Here is a 22786-nt window from a genome sequence, read left to right as displayed (position 1 = left end):
TACTCCCTGACACCGCTGCACCCACTCTCGCGGGCCAGCCGGGGTCCCGCCGCAGTTTGCAAGCAGAAGCCGGCACGGCGCCGGGCCCCTGGGCACTGCAGAAGCCGCAGCTGATGCACCACTGCCCTCTCCACCCGGTGACCTGGGGGAGGGGAGGGGACGCTGCAGAACCGGGGGCACTTCTCTCCCTCTCGCCCCCAGCCCTCCAGCGCTCAGTCTCAGACTGCATTTACTTTGCGGGGCACGAAGCGTGGGGCCCCGTTCTGGGCCGCTTTCTGCTCCACTTACAGCGACAATGCCTCCTAGCGCCCTGCGCAGCGCAGTCACGCTCCCTCGGCCGCCGGCGGCGCCCCATGCAACTGTGGCGCGCTGGAGCGGGCGGGGCGGGGCGCGCGGAAACGCGGTCGGTGCGCGCACGGCCGCTCCGCCAATCGCCGCGCCAGGATAGGTGCTGGAGCGGGAGCGGGCCGCAGGCCGGGCCGCGAGCAGCCAATCAGCGCGCCAGTCCTCACGCCGCGCCCGGGAGCGGGGCGCGCGGAAAAGCGGCCCGCGCGCTCTCGTGCGCAGGGTGGATCCGCTTTGTGTGCGGCTTCTGGAGGGAAAGCGCTGGGGAGGGCGGGCGTGTAGACCCGAACGTGCTACACAGACCCTGAAATAGGACTGAGGCTCCAGGTTCTTCTCAAGGGAATGGGGTTGAATCAGCCAGATCAGGGGTACTTTGAGAAATGCGGATTGAAAACTTTCCATGGGACGCCTTGAGTTGCCCATTTGGGTTTTTAGAGACGATAACAATGGCTACCCTTAAGTATCTTACCTTTCTAAATCCCAACATTCTCCATGATAAAGTAGGAGTTAAAGTACAAATACACAGGGGTCATTGCGAGGACTAATATATGACAAGTTTCCTGCAGTGCTGAGCCTGACAGCTCAGGGAAAGGCGGTGGCTTCATTGGGGGTACTCACCATATACCCTTTAAAAGGCACTACAGAGACCACAAAAGAGGTGAGGCCCCTCACTCAGCCTGTGACAATGATCAACATGTCCCATGTTCTGGTAAACAGAGCATGTACTATGTAGAAGTCCTGAAGAAAGACCATTTAATTCCACCTCTGGGGCAGTGGGGTGGGGGGAGCTTGGGGCACTCAGGTAAGGAACACACATTCCCCCCAGGGTCTTGATGGATGTTATTAGTTGGGTCATCTGCCCCAAAAGAGGTACCTCGGAATGTGACCTTATTCGAAAATAGGGTCACTGCAGAGATTAGTTAAGGTAAGGTCATACTGGAGTAAGGTGTGTATCGTGTTCTGATGAGAAGAGACACATACGGGGAGAAGGACATGTGAAGACAGAGGCAGATTTGGCAGTGATGTGCCTATAAGCCAAGGAATCCCAAGGACTGTGTGGGCAAGGCCCCTAAGCTAGGAAGGGGCAAGAAAGGAAACAACTCTGACGACACCTCGATTTGGACTTCCAGCCACCAGAACTATGAGAAAAGATATTTCTTTAGTTTTAAGTCACATTGTTTCTGGCAATACAGGGAAGGGAAAACGTCTCCAAAAAAAGTCTTTAAACCTGAATGCCTAGGATATGCAAGGTCCCCATGTCTCTGGGTATGCCAAGATCAATGAGACCCAGATCCTGCCCTCAAGGGGTTACCACTTGGGGATCCCTGAATGGCCATGTGTTCTGACTCCATCCCACGAAGACTATCTGTGGAGACCTTTCCCCAACCTCATCATCACTCTATCCCTGCCACATATTTACCAGGTTCCAGGTATTAAGAACAAAAGTGTTGGGTCCTCTTCTGCCCAAGCCAAGATCCTTACTACTCTGGACAAAGAGGACTCGGCCACTTGTTACACTTAAAACCACCCTTAGAGGGCGCCTGGCTGGCTCAATCAGTAGAGCATGTGACTCAGTCTCTGGGCTGGAACTCACAGCTGGGCATAGAGCTTAATTTTAAGGGGGAAAAAAAAGGAAAGAGAAAACAGCCTTACATCTCCGGCTAATTTCCAGAGAAATCTTTTCCAGAGAAGTCTTCTCTTCTCTTCCAGGCCATATACAGACCTGAGATCGCCAGACTAGTGCTTCTGTGCATATAGTAAGGGCTCAGTGAATACCACTGACTGATGGCCCAGCCTGGGGCACCCCATATTCGTTCCTTATACTCTCCTCTCTCCCAAAAATTTCATCCTGGACCCTCCAACTCCACAGGGAGAAGACTCCTGCCCAGCTCAAAGACCACGGCTCCTGTGGCTGGTGAGTTTGCTTCTCCAGAGTACTTACTGCTCCAGGCCCATGACTATGCCATCTCTGCAAATGTCTTTTCTCCCAAGACTCTGCCTGATTTTAGCTCAGCCAGAGCTTGGCACATAGTAAGTTCTGGTATCAGTCAGTACTTTCTGTCCCTGCATCATAAAACACCCCAAAGTGCAGAAGGGTCTTTTCTTTTCTTTTCTTTTCTTTTTTTTTTTTTTTTTTTGAGGGAGGGAAGGAGCAGAGGGAGATAGAGACTCTGAGCAGGCTCCACTCCTAGCGCAGAGACCAACATGGGGCTCCGTCTAAGGACCCCGAGATCATGACCTGAGCCAAATTCAAGAGCTAGACCCTTAACCAGATGAAACACCCAGGTACCCCAGAAGTGTCTTAAAATAATAAATATTTACTTAGCTTATGATTTTTATGGGTCAGCCTTTTAGGTTGGGCTCACCTAGGCTGTTCTGGTCTCAGCAGAGGCTTCTGCTTCTGGGGAGATGGCTAGCTGTCACTTGAGGTAACTGGGTCACACATCTCTCATCCGCCAGTAAGCTAGCCCAGGTTCACACGGAGCTGTGCGGTTCCAAGAGCAAGAATGGACTCGTGCAAGATCTTTAAAGATCTAGGCTCAAAGCTGGCATTACATTACTTCCATAGTCGTATTGACTAAACCAAGTCATGAGTCTAACCCAGATTCAAGGGTGGGGAAATAGATTCCATCTTCTGATGGCAAGAGCAGCAAGGTCACATTGCAAGGAACATGGATATGGGGATGGGTAGACAATCAAGGCTAGTTTTGCAATCTACTGTAGTGCTTGATAAATACTCCCATGACACCCAGCCCACAGTGGGTGCTCAGTATTTATCACGGCGCTAAGATTTTCAATCATGATGTTTACCGATCTCGTTCAACACAGTCAAATGGCAAAAATGTTATCTCTCACTCACAAGCTATCCATTGCCACCTTCGGTTCCAGAGTAACAAATGAGGCAATCAGGAAGACAGGGCTGTGCAAGAGAAAGCCCCACTGAGGCTTCTCAGTGAAGAAGCTCCGTGGGCCCCAAACGGGCTCCTGCCGTCAAACAGAGCATCTTTGGAGACCTGGTCATGTGAGCTGGAAGCCATACACTTTCACCTAGAAACAGAGAGGGGCTTTTTTCTTTTTTGCCAGAGCTTAAATATAGCCCTTGTTAATTTCCTCAAAGCCTTGCTGCTACCTGCTTGGTAGGAAGCCCCTTATTTGGCTAGTTCCTGCAGGTTTTCCCCTCATCAAGCAGGATCAACTCTCAGGGTACTTGAGGAAGGGGTACTTTCTTGTCCCCAAAGCCAACAGCTCAACTCCAAAGACTAGGAGCCCTGATGGGAACCACTTCCCAACCAAAAATTACTAGAATCAATCTCAATCTCAAGGCCTATTGTGGGTTTACTGATACCGCTCTCCTGCCACCAAAAGATGGGTTAAGAGTCCTAAGCCCCAGGATTCCAGACTGTGGCCTTATTTCAAGACAGGCTTTTTACATTAGTAATCAAATCAAAATGACATCAGTAGGGTGGATCGTAATCCAATATGACTAGGTCCTTGTCAAAAGGGGAAATTTAGACACAGACAAATAGGCACAGAAGGAAGACACTGTGAAGAGACACACAGAGAAGAGGGGCATCTACAGGCCAAGGACGGAGGCCTAGAACAGGTCTTTCCTCGGCCTCAGAAGGCACCAGTCCTGTCCACACCACGATTTCAGACTTCCAGCCTCCAGAACTGTGGGATGTTTGTGATTCTTTATTACAGCAGCTCTAAAAAATGAAAACCAGACCTCAAATCTCTCCTTTTCCATTTCAGCTCAGGTCATGATCTCAGGATTATGAGATCAAGCCCCAGGTCGGGCTCCATACTGAGGGCAGAGGCTGCTTGGGATTCTCTCTGCCCCTCCCCACCCTCCCTCTCTTAAAAAGAAAGAAAGAAAGAAAGAAAGAAAGAAAGAAAGAAAGAAAGAAAGAAAGAAAGACAAAGAGAAAAAAATAACAGAAAACCACATATCCTTACTAGAAATGAAAGGTAGTATCACTTGCCACAGATAGGATGTAAACTGAAAAATAAATACTGCAAGTTAGTTCTATTCCAATAGAATTGGAAAAACTTGTTAAATATAATTAAGTGAATAAAATGAAACATTACGGTTGCCTACTAACGGCCTGCTCCTGAGGCTCTTCTCTTTGTTCTAAAATGAGGCGAGCAAGTGCTAGCAAGCTAGTAAAGACATGGCAGTGCCTTGGTTGATTCAAAATGTTTGGCAGAAATTTAAAAAGGGAATCACTCTCTCAACGCAGTGCTCCTGGACCTCCAAGAATGTATGTCCTGCCTTGGGAAAGACTGTCCCCACAACCACAGAGAGCTAGGAGTTCTGCAGTACCAAGTGAAGAGTTTCAAGGGTGCGTTGCTCCATTTGGCCCACCAACCACAGGGAATTCGACCCCTCGAAGAAGTCTTAAAATGCCTTCAAGGATCTGATGAATTATAATAGAGAAGACCAAGTAGGACATGAGACAGGGAAAGGAGGAGAGAAGGGAAGAGCACTCCCAGAGTGGGGCTCGGCCCCAGCACAGGGTAAGAAGCCAGAAAGCATAAAGCATTCCTGGGAACACCCAAGGGCTCACTCTGGCTGAGACTGAAGGTGGGAGGAGTGGATGAGGGGATGGGGGGGACGGGTGCCTAAGGAGCAGTGGGACTGGTCCGCCAAGCTACACTGAGCCCTCATGAGAGCCTTTGCTCCCAGATGACAAAGTGGCACTTGATTACCTGGGTGTTTCAGTTAGCTTTTGCTTTGCAACAAACCACCCTGAAATTCAGCAGCTTGCAGGAACAAACATGTGTCATTTCTCACAATTCTTTAGGTCAGCTGGGTGGTTCTGGTCTGAACTGGCTGGGCTGAACTCTGCAGTCAGCTGGCAGCCAGCTGGGGCTGGATGGTCTAGAACAGCCTCACTCCCGCATCTGGCAGTCAGCAGGCTGTTGGCAGAGGGGCCTCAGCGGGGACAGACGGGGGCCTCTGCTCCACATGGTCATTTACCAGGGGACCAGCCTGGTTTAAAAGGCAAGCCCATCGTGAAAAAACTTTTCAAGCCTCAGCTAGTGGCACAAACTCTGTTATGTTATTAGCCAAACCATGGTCAAGCCCAGAGACAATATGGAAGGGCCCCTGAGGGGTGAGTATGGGGAGGAGTAAACATTTGGTCAAGGGAGTGACAGGTCACTTCCTTCCAGAAGCACTATGGAAGGAAGGAACAGAGCACAGGGTGATTTGAAACAATAATGCTAATAACAGCAGCAATAATAGTTCATACTTAACATCTCACATTTTCCACCACATACTTTGCGTTATCTATTCCATCTTTACACACACACACCTGCTAGCAGCCCCGTTTTAAAGATGAGGAAACAAAGGCACACAGAAGGTAAAGAGTTTGTCAAAGGTCACGCAGCTACTGAGTGGTACAATTAGAATTCAACCTCAGCTAGCCCAGCCCCACAGCCTGCGTGCATGGTGGCCAAAGTCTAGACGGGCCCATGCAAGGTCGTCCTGTGGGTGGTCCACGTGAGGAAGGTAGCTGTAGAGAGAACAGAAAAGGGACAGATGCAAGAGATACTGCCAAGGTAGACAGGGCAGCGCTTGGAAATGATGTGGGGATGAAGGGGAAAAATGTTTGGGGGAGGGGTCAGGAGCAGGGGCCTGGGCTGTGCCCTCTATAGATCAAAGGATGTGTGGGTCTAGGGCTGACTAGCAGCAGGATTTAGGGTATGTTCCGAAGACCATTAAGGGCACATCCACTGGGTGCTGTCCAACAAGGTCTTGGAAGTTGCATCAGGAGGTCTGGAGATAGACGGGGGCTGGAGGTCAGCAGGCAGTGTCACTGGTCTCAGGCCCAGGTGGAAAGCATGATAGAAGACCCCTCAGAGACAAAAGAGGATGGCCACAACAAATCTATAGCTTCTGGCAATCCTAGACTAGGGAGTGGTCTCAGAGGCTCCCAGGGTACAACATTTAAGGAACGACTCCCTCTCAGCTGCGAATCCCATGGAGGCACAGCCTGAAAGTGCCTCTTTAAGGCTTGTCTGCCATGGCCCCGCCCCCGGCCCTAGCTGGGGCGTTCCAGTGAGAAACTGAAAGCCAGAGACAGGCCTGCATTGGGACTTGGAAATGTCATCCTGGAGAGTATTCCCCACCCCCCACAGCGTTAGAGGGCAGTATGTCTGCAGAGTAGGGCACCCCTACTCTGGCGGACAGCTAGGCTGCTGAAAAAAGATCCAAAACAAAAGAATCTGTTTCCCTCTCTCTTGGAAACAGGTGATCTAGGGAAGGTTGACAGCTCTGTTGCAGCAAGTCATCTAAAAACCACCACAGACAGCTGACAGGGTCCTCTTCAGTATGCTTCTCCCATCCCTGGGTCCCAGAGTGCAGCAGTAGTTAGACCCTTTCCGAGCTGGCAGGAAGGAGAAAAGAAGGCATCCTGGCCAAGCCAGTTTGCCTTCAAGGGGATGACCGTTTATATTGCTGGCCTCACTTTCCTTCACTCCCATGGCCCAGACTGGGTCATGTGACCACACCTAACTTGGAGGGAGGCTGGGAATATAGTCTGCGGCTGGGTGGTCAAGTGCTCAGTTAAAACTTGTAGATTTCATTATGGAAAAGAGGAAGGGGCAATGGATACTAGGGAACAATTAGCATCTCTGCCCAAGGGAGGGATTTGGGATGCGGGCAGCCTACAGTTCAGTAGGTGGGGACCAAGCCAAAGAAATAAACCTTGCTTTTCATGCTCAGACTACTGGGGCCCAGGGAAACATGGCTCATAAGCATAGATCTTGTATCCACAGTCTACTTATGGCTACTTATGGCTCGAGGGAAGGCCAGAGATCGACAATGGAAATAACCTCTACCTAGAAGGGGGCTGGTGACCCTACAGGCTTGGGAATGCTTATTAACCAATTCTTTGTTCATCAGTGGGGCGGGAAATTATTAATGCATCCATTCTCTTCACCCTTTCTTGTAGACCAGCTTTTCTTGTCCCTGACTCCACAGGATATCGGCAGATGCTACTGGCACCCATTCCAACATCCACTGTCTTCTTTTTTCTCATCAGCAGAATCCCATTTTGTTCGGGGCAGCTCTATGTCAATGAAGTCCTTGCCTTCCTGCCTCTGTTGAAACCAGAGGGAGCCATGTGTCATGGTCTGCTCGATTGTGTCCATTTTGTAGGGCTGCCATGACAAGGTGCCATAGACTGGTAGCTTGAACAGTGGACATTTACTGTCACACAGTACTGCTGCAGTGTCGCAGGACTGGCTCCTTGTGAGGGCTGTGCGGGAAGGCTCTCCTCCAGCTCTCTCTCCTTGGCCTGTAGATGGCCACCTTCTTCCACTGTTCCTTCACATCACCTTCCTCCTGTGCCTCTCTGTCCAAATTTCCCTATTTTACAGGGACACAGTCATATGGGGTTAGAACCCACCCGAATGACCTCTTTTTATCTTGACTACCTCTTTCAAGTTGCAGTCTCCAAATAAGGTCATATTCTTAGGTCCTGGTGCTCAGGGCTCCGACCAATCTTTTTCGGAAGGACACCCACCACGGCAGTGAAATAAAAACAGAAATCAGCTGAAGGTATTTGGGCAAGTGTTTGCTTTCCTGATAAAATGAGACCATTTTCTTCCTGCCTTGAGTGTGACTATGATAGCTACAACCTCGGCTGCCAGCTCTGACTGTGACAGTGGCCCTGAACCCACTCCAGCAACCTCAGAACTCTGGACATTCTGTCACATGGCTTTGACTCAGGATTTTGAGGAGCCGTTTCTCTTATCTGTGGCTGAAAGCATTTCTAACCAGTCTAGCATCTCCTTGGATGGTCATTCGCTCCCCTGCATCCATTAGCAGACATTCTGAACCTCGTATAAGAACATCCCCACTCATCTATCTTGCAATGTCTCACTCTGCGAGTTACGTAACCTCCGGTGAGACATGGGCACACATCCTCTAACCAAAATACCTGAAAAGGCTGGGCTTCGAAGAGCCACGCTATTAGAGCTGAGTGGACCACAGAGAACAGAAGACCTCAACCAGAAGAGTATTTGGAACAGGAACACTAGTGGGGTGGACAGGAAAGGGATGTGGTGGGTAAAGGCAAAAAGCAGACAGGTCCAGTTACACTTCTTACTGCAGAGACAAGGGAAGGGGGACTTTCCGGGACTAGTGACATGGCCGAGCTGCGAGGAAATCCCAAGGGAACTTTCTCCATTGCTGAAATATGGTAGTGTAAAATCCCAGGCTGGATGGAAACAGGGGAATATCTAGTTCGGGTTTAGCAAACTCAGATGCTTCCAGGGTCCAGGCAGTAGCATGAGTGACTGAAGCCACAAGTAGACACTGTGGGGAACAGTCCATCAGATGCAGCAGCTGTTAAGCCATCTCCCAGTCTTGACCCTGGGCTCGGTCCCGGAATTGCTAATTCCGACTTTTCCAGAAAAGCTAAAAATCCGTTTTCTTATCTTTAAATTTCCATGTTTTTTTTTTAATTTAAAAGCAAACTGTGTTATTGATTTCTTAAAGATTTTATTTATTTATTAGAGAAAGAGAGAGAGAAAGAGAACATGAGTTGGAGAGGGGCAGAAGGAGAAGCAGACACCCTGTGGAGCAGGGAGCCTGACGTGTGACTCGATCTTGAGACTCTGGGATTATGACCTGAGCCTAAGGCAGATGCTTAACCAACTGAGCCACCTGGGTTTTGAATGTTGGAAACTCATTAAACAATTCTGAACCATTCATGAGCCAAATAGAACACATCTGTGAGCCAGATGTGTTCACCAAAGTGCCACGTTGGGTCCAGCCCCACGTCACACCCAAAGCAGTAGACCACACTATAGTATCCTCTCCTTGAGTGCCTCCAATGGCACAGAATTCATTAAAAATCCACTAAAAACCCTGCACCTCCAGACATCAATCCACTTCTCTCCTACAGCTTTAGAAAGAGTGAAAGATCACTTCCTCAGTGCACCCATTCTACTTTTCCCTTTGCCTGTTTAAATCCTGCCATATAGCAGCAACAGATACACTGGAGTCCTTCAGGGTCTCTATATGGGACGAAGAGGCAGAGGAGATAGAAATGGATGGGTGCACGTAAATATTTAGGAAGCCGACAAGTCAGGTCACTGTGCCTGACTAGAGTTGAGGAATGAGAGAAAAAAGGAATGGAGGTTAACCTGAAGTCTCTGACTGGAGCAATCTGAGGATGACGATGCCATGTTCCAGGAAATGATGTGCGGGAGGGGAGAGGACTTGGAGCTGGGTGGGAGGAGGGGGAGCAGTAGGCTTGGCTTACAGGACATACAGTGTTTGAGGGACATCCAAGCAGCCTCAAGGAATCTGGGCTGAAGATTCCTTGGTGTGGGAGCCCTCAGCGGATGTGGAGGTGTGGGAACCCTCAGCGGATGCTGGAGCAAAAGGAGTGGGACGGCTCCCCGGTGAGAAAGGAAGGGGACCAAGGACAAAACCTGGAGAATATCAACATTTCCATGTGGGGCAGTAGGGTAGCAGAGGGCAGATGAAGATGGCAAAGGAGATGCCAGGAAGAGATAAAGGGAAGCAGAAGAGAACAGTGTCCAGAAACTCAGAGGAGGAGGGCGGGCTGAGAAAAAGAACAGATGAGGACCGAAGGGAGTCTGATGGATGTAACAGCAAAGCAGATTCCAAGCTATTGCGGGGTGGAAGCCCAGCTGAAGGGACAGAAAAGTGAATACACAGAAATGAGAGTGTGCTAATCCCCCAAGTGTAGACAATGCCAGAAGCTTGGCTGGAAGGTGGGAAGGAAAACATGGCTATCACTAGGAAGGGCGCTGGGACCCAGAGAGGGATGTTTAAAGCTATAGAGACTTGGGCATGCTTAAACTCTGATGTTGAAAAAAAAAAAAAAATCAGAGGAGACAGAAAAAGTCCAGTTGAAGATACGAGAGAACACACGCCTAAACTCAGGTTCCTCAACCTTATATTTATAGCATAAACTGCCTCCTGATAACCCCATGTCTTAATCTGTTCAGGCTTCCAGAACAAAAATACCATGGATTGGGTGACTTAGACAACAGAAATGTATTGTCTTACAGTCAGTAAGTTCAAGAGGGAAGTTCAAGAGGAAGATGCCAGTTTGACTTGATTTTGATTTGAGGACTCTCTTCCTGGCAGTAGACAGCTGCCTTCTTACTGCATTCTCACATGGCAGAGAGAGAGTTCTGGTATCTCTTCCTCTTCAGCCCTATGGACTGAAGCCTTACATTTATGACCTCCTTTAACCTTAATTGAGGGACATCCAGGCAGCCTCAAGGAATCCGGGCTGAGGTCCCATCTCCAAATACAATACTGTATCTGAGGTTAGAACTTCAGCACATGGGTTGGGGGGAGAGTGGAGACAACCCTGTCAGTCCCTAGCACCATGTACTTACCTATCTATCTCTTATGGGGGCAAGCTATTTGGCATTTTGTGGACCTTCCCGGAACTGCCAAGCTGAAGTTCACCTTACCTACCCCTCCTTTCTCCCCCTGTATTTTCTGTCCTCCAAGTAGGAACTCAAAAGGAAGACATTGTTAAGAGAGTTGCCTGGTGATCAAAATACAAGACATTCTTCTGAAAGGAGAAGGGAGCCTGGAGCTTCCAAGAGAAACACACTTGTCCTGACTCCTCCTGATAAATTATTTATTTATCCACCAGAGCGTTACTGAATCTGCTCATGGGCCAGGCGCTGTGCTAGTCCCTGGGGAAAAGCAGAGACCATGATAGGCTGCTTTCTTGGACCTGACAGTCCAGTGAAGGGGCAGATAGTAATTAATCACACAGCTGTAACTGGACATGTCATCCAGGTGAGGCACACAATGACCTGAGAGCCACTAATAGGACACTGGGCCCTGGCAGACAGGAAAGGGAAGGCTGCCCTGAGAAAATGCATCCGAGTGGGATGGGAATGATAAGGAATGAGTAGAAGTCAACTAGGTGAATATTGGAGAATATATTGGTTTTCTATGCTGCACACAGAAAATAGAAACACATTTATACAGCTTTCTTTTTTTAAATAAAAATTTACTGACTTAAAACAACACATTTATTGTCTCATAGTTTCTGTGGGTCGGGAGTCCTGGCATGGCTTTGCTGGGTCTTTGGCAAAGCTGCCATCAGGTATGATGCGGGGCTGCATTCTCACATGGAGGGCTGACTGGGGAAGGATCCACTTCCAAGCACGTTCAGGCTTTGGCAGACCTCGTTTTCTTGTGGCAGCAGGACTCACGGAAGCTTGCTTCTCCAAAGCCAGTGAGAGCCAGAGTGACAGAGATGGAGGTAGGGAAGGACCCTAAAGTGAGTCCACTAGTGAGATGGAGTCATACCTAACATAATCCCAGCGGGGACATTCCATTGCCTTTGCCATATTCTCAAGGATGTGAAGGCCAGGAGATGAGCATCATGGTGGTCCCCTTAAAATCTGTTCACCACAGAGATCAACCAGGCAAAGGGAATGGCTCATGCAAAGGCCCTGTCATGAGAGGGAGTGTGGTCCATGTGAGGAACGGGAACACAAGAACGAGACAGAGATATGAAAGGGCTGAGGCCAGACCATGCAGGGCCTTCCGCAAGATTCTAAGAATAATGGCAAGCCATGGGAGAGAGAGTGGTGACATAACTCAGTGTGCATTTCCCATCAATGCTGCCCCAGAGCTTCTAGGTGAATTCAGAGTGGAAGGATGAATAATCCTCATCCGAACTAAGCCGGAAGACCTAGATGCAAGGAGGTGTCACCAAGACAGGTATGTCCCATAGCTGGACAGAAGCTCCATGAGGTCTGTTCTTGTCCACCCCTGAACTGAGAGCTGGGGCCAAACCAGGATCTGAGCAAATGTTTCTGAATGAATTAGCTGATGGAGAGATGGAGGCCAGGACTCTTGTTAAGAGCCTGAATGGACAATCAGATCCCCGGAGTCGAGACTTTCATCCTGAATCTGACAGCACCTAGTCATCATAAAAGGTTTCCCACTGACGCACCTGAGTGGCTCGGTGGGTTAAGCTTCTGCCTTTAGCTTAGGTCATGATCTCAGGGTCCTGGGATCAAACCCCGTGTCTGGCTCTCTGTTCGACAGGGAGCCTGCTTCCCCCCTTCTCTCTCTGCCTGCTGCTCTGCCTACTTGTGATCTCTCTGTAAATGAATAAATAAAATCTTTAAAAAAAAAAAAAAAAGGATTCCCACTGAGGATTAAAAAAAAAAAAAAAAAAAGAGCTCCCATTGTGTCCTGGATGGCTCAGTCAGGTGAGTGTCCAACTCTTGGTTTCCCCTCAGGTTGTGATCTCGAGGATGTGGGATGGAGCCCCACATAGGGCTCTGTGCTCAGTGGGGAGTCGGCTTCGGATTCTCTCTGTCACTCACTCTCTCAAGTAAATAAGTAAAATCTTTAAACAAAAGAAAAGGGAAGGGGAGGGGAGGGAAAGGGAGAGGAGGGGAGAGGAAGGAGAGGAGAGGAGAGGAAACCAAACATTGGGCTCCACCAAAAGAGAGCAGAGCTCCCTGGGGCAGAGTACCTCTTGCTCCAACATGGCAGGCACCCATTCTTGGCTCCTGATTCTCAGGCTGTGTACACTGTGCGTGCTTTGCCATTGGGCTGTGGCTGGCACAGGGCATGGCACGTCATTCACTGTTTGGATGACAGTACATTTCCATGTCAAAAGTGCTCTCTCTGGTTGGACCTCAAGCTATCAGAACCAGAACATACCAATGGATGTGGTGTGGCATTAAGTGTCCTGCCTGCTTTTTCCCTGCAGGTCTGGGGTCATACGGGGAGGACTGTACCATGAAGAATCTTCCATTTAATATTGGGATGGAGAGGGAGAAAGACAGGCAAGGCAGGTGTTGAACTGTAGTAAACAGGCAGAGAGTAAACTGGCTTTGATGGAGGACTTCATTCTGTTGAAGTAACCTTGAACAACCCAACCTCACTTTCTGAAGTTACAGCTACAGACTTCTGTTGGCATCACCCGACAAAACCTCCCGAGAAGGAAATGCTGAGGCCCAGCCCCTCTGGCATGCCCAACAGTCACACACGCTGCTACACCAACTGCCCCTCTTCTCCCAGCCTCCTGGCCCCCAGCACCTTCTTGGATCTGGATTGGTGCCTAATCACCTGGCTTGTTGGCCAAACCTTGGCTGGGCCTGACATGTAATCCTTAGAAGAAGAGTCTGAGTATGGGTGGGGGGTCACCCGCTCCTCTTTTGGAGGACAGAATGGCTTCAAAGCTCACGGTCATACAACAGCAGGTGGGAAACCCAGCACTGGAATTAAGGCACATGAAAGCCTGTCCACTGGAGACCGTTCCGATCACAACAAGAGGCTAGAGAATTTCTAGAGATACAGCAGGTGACCTTGGGCAAGCTAGTTTCTCTAAGGCTGCTCCCTCATCTGTAAAACATGCATAATAAAACCTACCTTGTATGGCAGTGGGAATATAGAGATAAGATCTCTAGAAGGCCTGATACAGCACCTGACTCAGCCCGGATGCCCATAAAAGTGATCTGTGATTATTATCACTTTCTAACACATTCTGTCTCTTACATTTCAGGAGCTCCGGAAATAGATGCTGTTCATTGCCTAGTACACTCAGAAATGTGACGATAAAGAACAAGTACCCAAGGGGCACCTTCACCCAAGCTGAAGGAAGAGATGCGCAGGATGGCTAGCCAGGAGCAGGAACACTGGTCCCAGCTCCATGGGTCCTGGCTGCATGGCTTCAGTGAAGTCATAGCCTCTTTGAACCTCAGTTTCTTTATCTGTAAAACGTAGGTGAGAATAATAAGCAGCTTGCCTCCATCATAGGGCTGTGGCTCAGCTTACGTGGGATGATGGTCTGAAAGTGCTTTGAAAGGGGCAAAGTGTTAACCAAAGGTAAGGAGTGATTATCCTTACTTATGACAATACAGATCTTGTGTGGGTGGCCTCATTACAGAGGACAGGCCTCCCTCTGCCCTTGGGGAAGGTAGAACCAGAAGGAACACGGGCATCAGATAAATGCAGGGAGAAGGAATGAGTTTTGGAAAGCCCAGGTGGCTAACCACTGAAATAGTAGACTCTAGGAAGGATATCCCCGGCTTGGGCATATCCAGGCAAGTTCCGTTTTTTGCAACCCCAATTATATCAGTGCATGTTAACCATTCCAAGAAAGGGCTGCCCAAATGTGGTATATTTTGCATGTTCGATCAATAATTTGCATGTTCAGTGGCAATGGGGTCACGATTGCCCTGGCAGCTTCCCAATCCTGAACCATCTAGATAACCTCATTCTGTGATAATACCCAGCTAGCATATTTGAGCCATGAGACCCTCTTAGTCCCCCATGGTAAGCTCTAGGGGAGGAGGCAGAGAGGTATCTTCAAATTCTGATCTGACAGACTGTGGTATATCCACAAGGACTACTACTCGGTCATAAAAAGGAATGAACTACTCATAGAAGCAAAACGTTATGCCTCATGAAGAAGTGACATCTGAAACAATACATGTGGTATGATTCCATTTATACAAAGTTTTAGAACAAACAAAGTGAATCAATTGTGATAGGAAGTAAAACAGTGATTCTTACCTGGGGTTTGGGCTTTGATGGGAGGGTTGATTGCAAAAAGGTTGAGAACTTCTGGGTGTAATGAAATGTTCTGTATCTTGGTGTTTGCATAAATGGAAACATTCCTTAAAACTCAGAGGCATGCACAATTTGAGAGAAGTGCGTGTCAATTACACCATCATGCAACTGAGAAACAAAAATTCTCATCTGCATTGGGAGAGCCACACTAGACCAAATGGCCCTCAACTGTCTCCTGTTTATACCTTAGCTTCCACAGAAGCTTTTTAAAATCAGCTCAGCATGTACAGACCACAGGCTGGTTCTGAGCCAGGTCCCCGGGGAATGCGAGGCAAGGAAGTCCTTGTCCTTGCAGAGTTAGCAGTCCTGCAGGGGACCAGAAGCAGAAGCAAACAGCACCCCTGCACAAGGTGGGTACAAGTGATCTCAGTGTGCACAGGGCACTGCGGGCGCTTGGAGGGAGGGAACCGACACTGGCTGGGGAGAGGAAAGTCAAGGAAGGTCAACCTAAATGGAGTATTGAATAAGAGTGTGGGCTGGAGGTGGGGGTGGTGGGTGGAGGAGACCATCACTCTAGGTAGGATGTTCTTACACTCCATGGGACCTGGGGCACCTCTATCTTGTTTACTGCCATATCCCCTCCCCGAGAAAGTACCCTACACATAGTAGGTGCTCATTAAAGATTTGTTAAAGGACAGGGGTGCCTAGGTGGCCCAGTTGGTTGAGCAACTGCTTTTGGCTCAGGTCATGATCCCAGGATCCTGGGATCAAGCCCCGCATCGGGCTCCCCGCTTGGCAGGGAGCCTGCTTCTTCCTCTCCCTTTGCCTACCACTTCCCCTGCTTGTGCGCTCTCTCTCTCTCTCTCTCTGTCAAACAAATAAATGAATAACCTTAAAAAAAAAAAAAAAGGATTTGTTAAAGGACAGTATGAGCAAATATGGGAGTCTACAAACTGGTCCGTGGGCCAAATCCAGCTCTCTGCTTGCCTGCTTTTTTATCATCATTGTTTAAAGATTTTATTTATTTATTTGACAGAGCCAGAGAGCACAAGCAGGGGGAGGGGCAGAGAGAGAGGGAGAAGCAGGCTCCTCCACCTCCTGATGTGGGGCTTGATTCCAGGACCCTGAGATCATGACTGAGCCCAAGACAGACGCTTAACCATCTGAGCCACCCAGGTGCCTTGGCTGCCTGCTTTTGTTAAAATCTTACTGGGGGGTGCCTGGGCAGCTCAGTCATTAAGCGTCTGCCTTCAGCTCTGCTCATGATCCCAGGGTCCTAGGATCGAGCTCCACATCGGCTCCCTGCTTGGCAGGAAGCCTGCTTTTCCCTCTCCCACTCCCCCTGCTTGTGTTCCCTCTCTGGCTGTGTCTCCCTCTCTGTCAAATAAATTTAAAAAAAAGAAAGAAAGTAAGTCTTACTGGACCCACACTTGTTTGTCCCCGCGTGGTCTCTGGCTTCCCTCTTGCTACAAAAATAAAGTTGAATATTTGTGACAGAGACCATCTAGCTTGCGAATCCTAGAATATTTACTCTCTGACCTCTTATAGAAAAAGGCTGCAAACCTCTGACCAAAGGCAAGAGGGGATGCCCCTGGAGTTTAACCCTTAATTAAGGGCTAGGAGAAAGGATATTAGGGGAGGTGAGAAGAGCAGTGGGAATGAATCCTAGTGTCCAGTTACAAAATGTTCATACACATTTCCTTACCCTTCATGGAGGATAGACAGATTGGTGCACTCAACGCCAGTTCTAATGTCCTTCTGCTGTGCCTTCTCACAATGAAGAGGCTTGAAAGCTTAAAAAATGGCATTTTCATGTTTCTTTACAGCAAGACCCCCAGATGTTTGTTTCGGGGATTGGGGTTATACCAGCAGATGCCTTCACACAAAGCTTGAATTCAGAACTGATTAGGTGGGGAGGGAGGTGCAGCATTGTTGCCCCAGACATCCGTTATCTGGATGGATCTAGTAGGTCTGGTGTGGCTTTGAAGCCACCAGTCCAACAAGAGCTCTGTGATCCCTAATAGGGGCTACAGTGGGGCTGGCGGTTGGGCCAGTAGCTGCTTACTCCCCAGCCTCCTGACTCCAGTCCAGGTAGTGGCCTTCCCGGAGGGTCGGTTCTATAGGGTTCTGAGGGTCATTCCTGGAGGTCCAGCCTGGACCCCCCTCCTAGAGCACACCCAGTTTGTTTTAAGCACCCTCTCCTCTGAATAAACCTCTTCTGTTACCACAACAGACTCCTAACTGATAGACTATTTAAAAACATGTGTTCTTTAAATGAAACCAGGGAAACATACAGGTTTAGCTATTATTGTTTTCCCATTAGACACCCCCCAAAGTAGCACTGGAGGAATTTTCTTTTTAAAGCAAAAACCCATAAGGACTAAGAAGTCAGGACAGGATATGGCCAAGGACCAGAGAGAGCAACAACATTCTGGAAGTTGGAATGCAGACAGATGTAGGGCGACTGACCCAACAGAGTGGGAAAGTGGGGCGGGGGGAGCAGCTAACAATATCAGCATTCCAGGAAGGCCTACAGATCCATGGCTCCAGGTACCTCTGGGGTCAAGGATGCAAGGTATGGCTGGAGAGAGAAAGACTGGCTTAAAGTCTTTAAAAGGAACAGCTTGGGGGCACCTGGGTGGCTCAGTGGGTTAAGCCTCTGCCTTCAGCTCAGGTCATGATCTCAGGGTCCTGGGGTGGAGCCCCACATCTTTGGGCTCTCTGCTCAGCAGGGGGCCTGCTTCCCCCACCCCCGCCACCCTTCTGCCTGCCTCTCTGCCTACTTGTCATCTCTAATAGATAAATAAAATCTTAAAAAAAAAAAAAGGATCAGCTGGAACCCCCACATCTCTTCCACTATCCTATCCAGCCAAGCACCTTTCGCTCCAGGACACCCACAGGGGATGGGAGGCTTACCTTTGAGAGAAGTGGAACAAGAGATAGAGCAGGACTTGGGGACACCTGGGGCTTCAGAGACACACTCCATGTGTGGCTTCGGGAAGATGCTGGAGTAAAAGAAACTGAGTCTGTATTCTGAATGGAGAGAGTCCCTACTCCCTGCCTGGCCCCCACTTGGCTTTCAGAACCCAGGCCCCAGTGTCCATTTCCCAGGCAGGAAAATAAAGGCTGCTTTTTGGGTAACACTGACCAGCAGATGATAAAATATCTATAGCTACTGACATTTAGGGGACCCCCTTACCCCCCTCCGAAATAGCTGGTCTGGATCTGATGACTGCACAGAGACTCTCACCCTGAGACAAGCCTCCCTCCTACCTCAGAGTGTCCTTTAAGTATGTTAGCCCCTTGTGAACGGACAGCCGAAGATCACTGGGCATGTGGGGGATGTTTCTAACCTGAAAAGGGGCTTAAAAACAGTAAACCCAAGGAAACAGAGACAAAGCAAGTTGGAAAAGACAACTCCAAAAGACTTGATTATTTCAGGGAGATAAAAGGCAGTGCATTGTGCATTGTGCTAGACTGTTACATTGGCAGTTCCCAGCAAATTCTATCTCCCGGTGAGTGGGCTCCTCCTCTCCTCCATTGCTTCTGGGCTTGGCCACCCGATTTCTTTAGCCAAAGCAACACTAACAAGTGTGGTACAAGCGGGAATTTATCAGTGCTTGCATACTGGGCTTCTCCTGTTAAAACACTTATAATCTTTGTGACCTTGGGCAAGTGTGGTGGTTTTAAAATATGTCTCCCTTCAAGTGGAGGAAACTAATTCCCTCCCCAGAGAATGTTTGCCTTACTTGGTGACTCAATTCTAATGAACAGAATGCAGAAGTAATGACATGATAGGGGACTGTCAAGGCCAGGTCGGGAGATTCCCTGTAACTCATTCCTTGTTCCCTCCTGCAGTGCAGTCACTCAGGAAGATGCCAGATGCCATGTCACAAGGACATGTCACTTAAGTGGTTCTGGAGAGGTCCACACAGTGAAGAGCTGAGGCCTCCTATCCCCCACCACATGAATGAACTTGGAAGCAAATCCTCTGACCCCGATCAAGCTTTCAGATAAGTACAAACCTGGCAAACAGTCTCATTGCAACCTCAAGAGAAAGTGGCTTTCACGTTCCTCACCTTCAAAGACTGAGAGATACCAAATATGTATTCTTTTAAGCCACAGGTTTTAGGGTAATTTGTTGTGTAAGGGATTCGACTCCTTTGAGCTTCAGTTCCCCGTCTGTAAAAAGGTTATAATAATGGGGGCTACTGTATGGGGTTGTTGTCAGGAGTATATGAAGCAGTAGTATACATCAATTACTTAAAATGGTGAGACACTGCACATTAGTTGCTATCACAGTTACCACTTAGTTGCTTCTAAAAGTACTCCTGCCAACCTACAATGGTCCCACTTCCTTGAGTTCCTCATCTGGGAGTATATTTCCCCAGAGAATGTCAGGTTAAGAAGTAAGTGTTTGCCAAGACAACTCAATGGGGAAAGAGTAGCTTTTTCAACAAATGGTGCCACATGGACTGGTTATCCACATGCAAAAGAATGAAGCTGCACCCCTACCTCACTCCATATATAAAAAATTAACTTGAAATGGAGCCAAGACCTATAAGTAAGAGCTAAAATTATAAACCTTTTAGAAAGAAACACGGGCATAAATTTTTGTGATCTTCGATTCAGGAATGGTTTCTTAGGTAGGACACCACCAAATGCACAAGCAACCAAAGGGAAAAAAAAAAACCAAATAGGACATTATTGAATTAAAAGCTTCTGTGCCTCAAAGGTTACCATCAAAAAAGCAAAAAGAGAGAGTGAATGAAATTATTTGCAAGTCATATATCTGATGAGGTTCTAGTTTTTGGAACAACTTAAAACTCAATAGAAGACAAATAACCCAATTTTCAAATGGGCAAATTATGTGAATAGACATTTCTCCAAAGAAGATATATTCTGGAACACCAATAGGTACATGAAAAGAAGCTCAATACTATTAGTCATCAGGGAAATGCAAATCAAAACCACAAAGAGATACCTCTTCACACCCACTAGGATAGCTATGATCAGGTAGACAGCTAATAACAAGTATTGGCAGAGATGTGGAGAAATTGGAACCTGTATGCACAATTCCTGAGAACGTGAAATGGTGCAGCCACTCTGAAAAACAGCCCGAGAGTTCTCCAAGTGGTTAAGGCTACAGTTAAAATTGCATCCCTAGGTGTATAACCAAGAAAATTGAACACATATACTCATACAACACTTGTACACAAATGTTCATAGCAGTGCAATTTGTAACAGCTATTAAAGGGAACAAAGTACTGATATGTGCTATCCATAGTTGAAATTTGAAAATACGCTAAATGGAAGAAACCGGTCACAAAACAGGGAAACCTATATAAACAGAAACTAGATTAGTGGTTGCCTAGGGCTGAGGAGGTTGGAGGTAAATGTGAGCTACTGCTAATGGATACCGAGTATCTTTTCAGGGTGAAAAAATGTTCTGAAAGTAGATAATGGTGATGATAGTTGAATGACTTTGTGAATTTACTAAGAACCACTGAATTGTATGTTTTATTTTATTTTATTTTTAAAGGATTTTATTTATTTATTTGACAGAGAGAGACACAGCAAGAGAAGGAACATAGCAGTGGGAGTGGGAGAGGGAGAAGCAGGCTTCCTGAGGAGCAAGGGGCTGGATGCGGGGCTCAATCCTAGGACCCTGGGATCATGACCTGAGCCAAAGGCAGATGCTTAAAGACTGAGCCACCCAGGCACCCCTGAATTGCATATTTTAAAAGGCTAAAGTTGATGGTAAATTATTATATTTCAATAAAGATGTTACACAAGAGCAAGTTTTCAGAAAGGGTGTGAAAAAATTAGTTGAGTGTTTTGGGTTTTTTTAGGGTACTCTAGAGGTGATGAAATCCATGCATACATGTACATACACAACCACATGCACATGTGCACACACTCATTTATTTTCAAACCAGAAACCAGAATATGTGAGTATGATACCTTCTATTTAGGGAAAGAAGACACCAGAACTCCTCAGGACGCCCTTTCTAGGAGACAATTGTTAAACCCTTTATATGCTTAACTAACAGGAGTACTCAGTGAGGTGATGAGTTATTTATCTCCATTATATGGATGAGGCTCAGAGAGTGTACTATCTCGCCTGGGGTCATCCAGCTGTTAATGGAAGAGCTTCTTTCTGTTCTCCAGGCAGCCTGTCAAAATGAATTAAAAAACCGGTTGATACTTCCCTATCTCTGCCTCTGCAATTTCTTTTTCTTTCTTTTTTTATTTTAAGATTTTATTTATTTATTTGACAGACAGGGATCACAAGTAGGCAGAGAGACAGGCAGAGAGAGTGGGGGGAAGCAGGTTTCCCGCTGAGCAGAGAGCCCGATGTGGGGCTCAATCCCAGGACCCTGGGATCATGACCCAAGCCAAAGGCAGAGGCTTTAACCCACTGAGTCACCCAGGCGCCCTCTGCCTCTACAATTTCAAAATTGTACCCTGGTGGCAACCTTATTTACTTCATTTCATTTCATATTCCAACCCAATCTCTGGCCAGAAAGCTCTCCTGTTCTTCCCAGAACACACCGATATCTATAATCAAAGAGAGATCAAGGAGGGGGTGTGTTGTAATCACACACTTTGCAAGCTTTACACGGATGTAAACTAGTACCTTAGCTTTTTTTCCCCCTAGAAAGTGCCTCCTTCTCTCTCTCTCTCCCTCTCTCTCTTTTTAAAAGATTTATTTACTTATGTAATCTCTAGACCCAAGGTGGGGCTGGAATTTAGAGTTGCAAACTCTACCACCTACTGAGCCAGCCAGGCACTCTGTCCTTGTCTTGACATATGCAAAACCACAGAAGCATTGAATCTTCCAAGGTTGAGCTCAGTCCCCTTCAGCTCTGGGGACCTCCACACTGCAGAGTAGGCAGGAGGTTCTTTTTCCCGAATTCTTGGACACTCACCACAAAATCAGTTCCATGTCATGCTCTGGCCCAACCTGACCACCAATCACAATATTTGCTTCCCTGTGTTAAGTTCTTTTGCTTGTGTCTTTACTAAGTAATTGCTTGGTGCTCTCAGTAGTGAGGTAGTGGCTGTTTTACTTGGGCTGAACACTCAATATCTCTTAGCCTCAATTTCCTTATTCAAAAAATGGGAATGAGGGTACTTACGTTGGTGGTACCCATGATTCTCCTTCCAATTCCATTTTGGATATGTCTGGGCAGAGACAATGCTATCTAGAGCAGCAGTTCTCAAAATGTGGTCTGGAAATCCCTGGGGGATGGAGGGGGGGTTCCCTGAGGCTCTTTCCAAGATTCTGTGAGGGTTTCTCTTTTCAACTGCATATCTGCATGAATCTGGGTTTCCTTCACATACTTGAATCAAAATAACACATCATAACAGATCGAATGCAGAAACAGATGTGAGGCTCCAACTGTCTTCTATGAAGCAGACATTAAAATGCTTGCCAAGATGTAAAACAATGTCACTGTTCTCAGTAATTTCTTTTTGTTTTGGAAAATACAATTTTTAAAATAAAAATATGTTAATATGTAATGACATTACTTTATAAATTAATGACCATTTTCAATATTCTCAGGTTTAATTTCTAACACAGTAATTACCAATAGATATAATCCACACAAAGAAAAGCTGGGATCCTCAGTAATTCTTAGGAATGTAAACTTTGAAAAGTCTGAGAACACTTAGGGAAGAGTAGCGTTCTAAATCGAGATTTTTCAGGTACCTCGGGTTCTTATCCTTACCCGGTGTTTCAGTTCCTTTCTAACACAGTTCTCATCCTTATGACGCGGGTAGCTATTAATATCTTTGTTTCTTTAATGTTTATATGTTGCATATAATGTTGTATGTTATATGTTATATGTAGGGACTATTTCTGGAGGGATATAAGAGTAT

General features: G+C 47.4%; 1 protein-coding gene across 8 annotated transcripts in view; it reads right to left on the bottom strand.

Moving 5' to 3' along the window:
* LRRC20 (leucine rich repeat containing 20) overlaps positions 1–22786 on the bottom strand; it is a 111254-nt gene that overhangs the window by 87037 nt on the left and 1431 nt on the right. The window contains exon 1 of one of the 8 annotated variants that reach the window (XM_059170030.1): positions 289–375. The exons of 6 other annotated variants lie outside the window; for them this stretch is intronic. The gene's annotated coding sequence lies outside the window, so the exon portion shown is untranslated. Of the gene's footprint in view, positions 1–233; positions 253–288; positions 376–22786 lie in introns of those variants that run through there. One more of the 8 variants, XM_059170031.1, reaches the window with a different exon arrangement.

This window comes from Mustela lutreola, chromosome 4 (assembly GCF_030435805.1).
Source record: "Mustela lutreola isolate mMusLut2 chromosome 4, mMusLut2.pri, whole genome shotgun sequence".
Classification (NCBI taxonomy): Eukaryota; Metazoa; Chordata; class Mammalia; order Carnivora; family Mustelidae; genus Mustela; species Mustela lutreola.
This window is presented reverse-complemented; position numbering and strand designations above follow the sequence as displayed.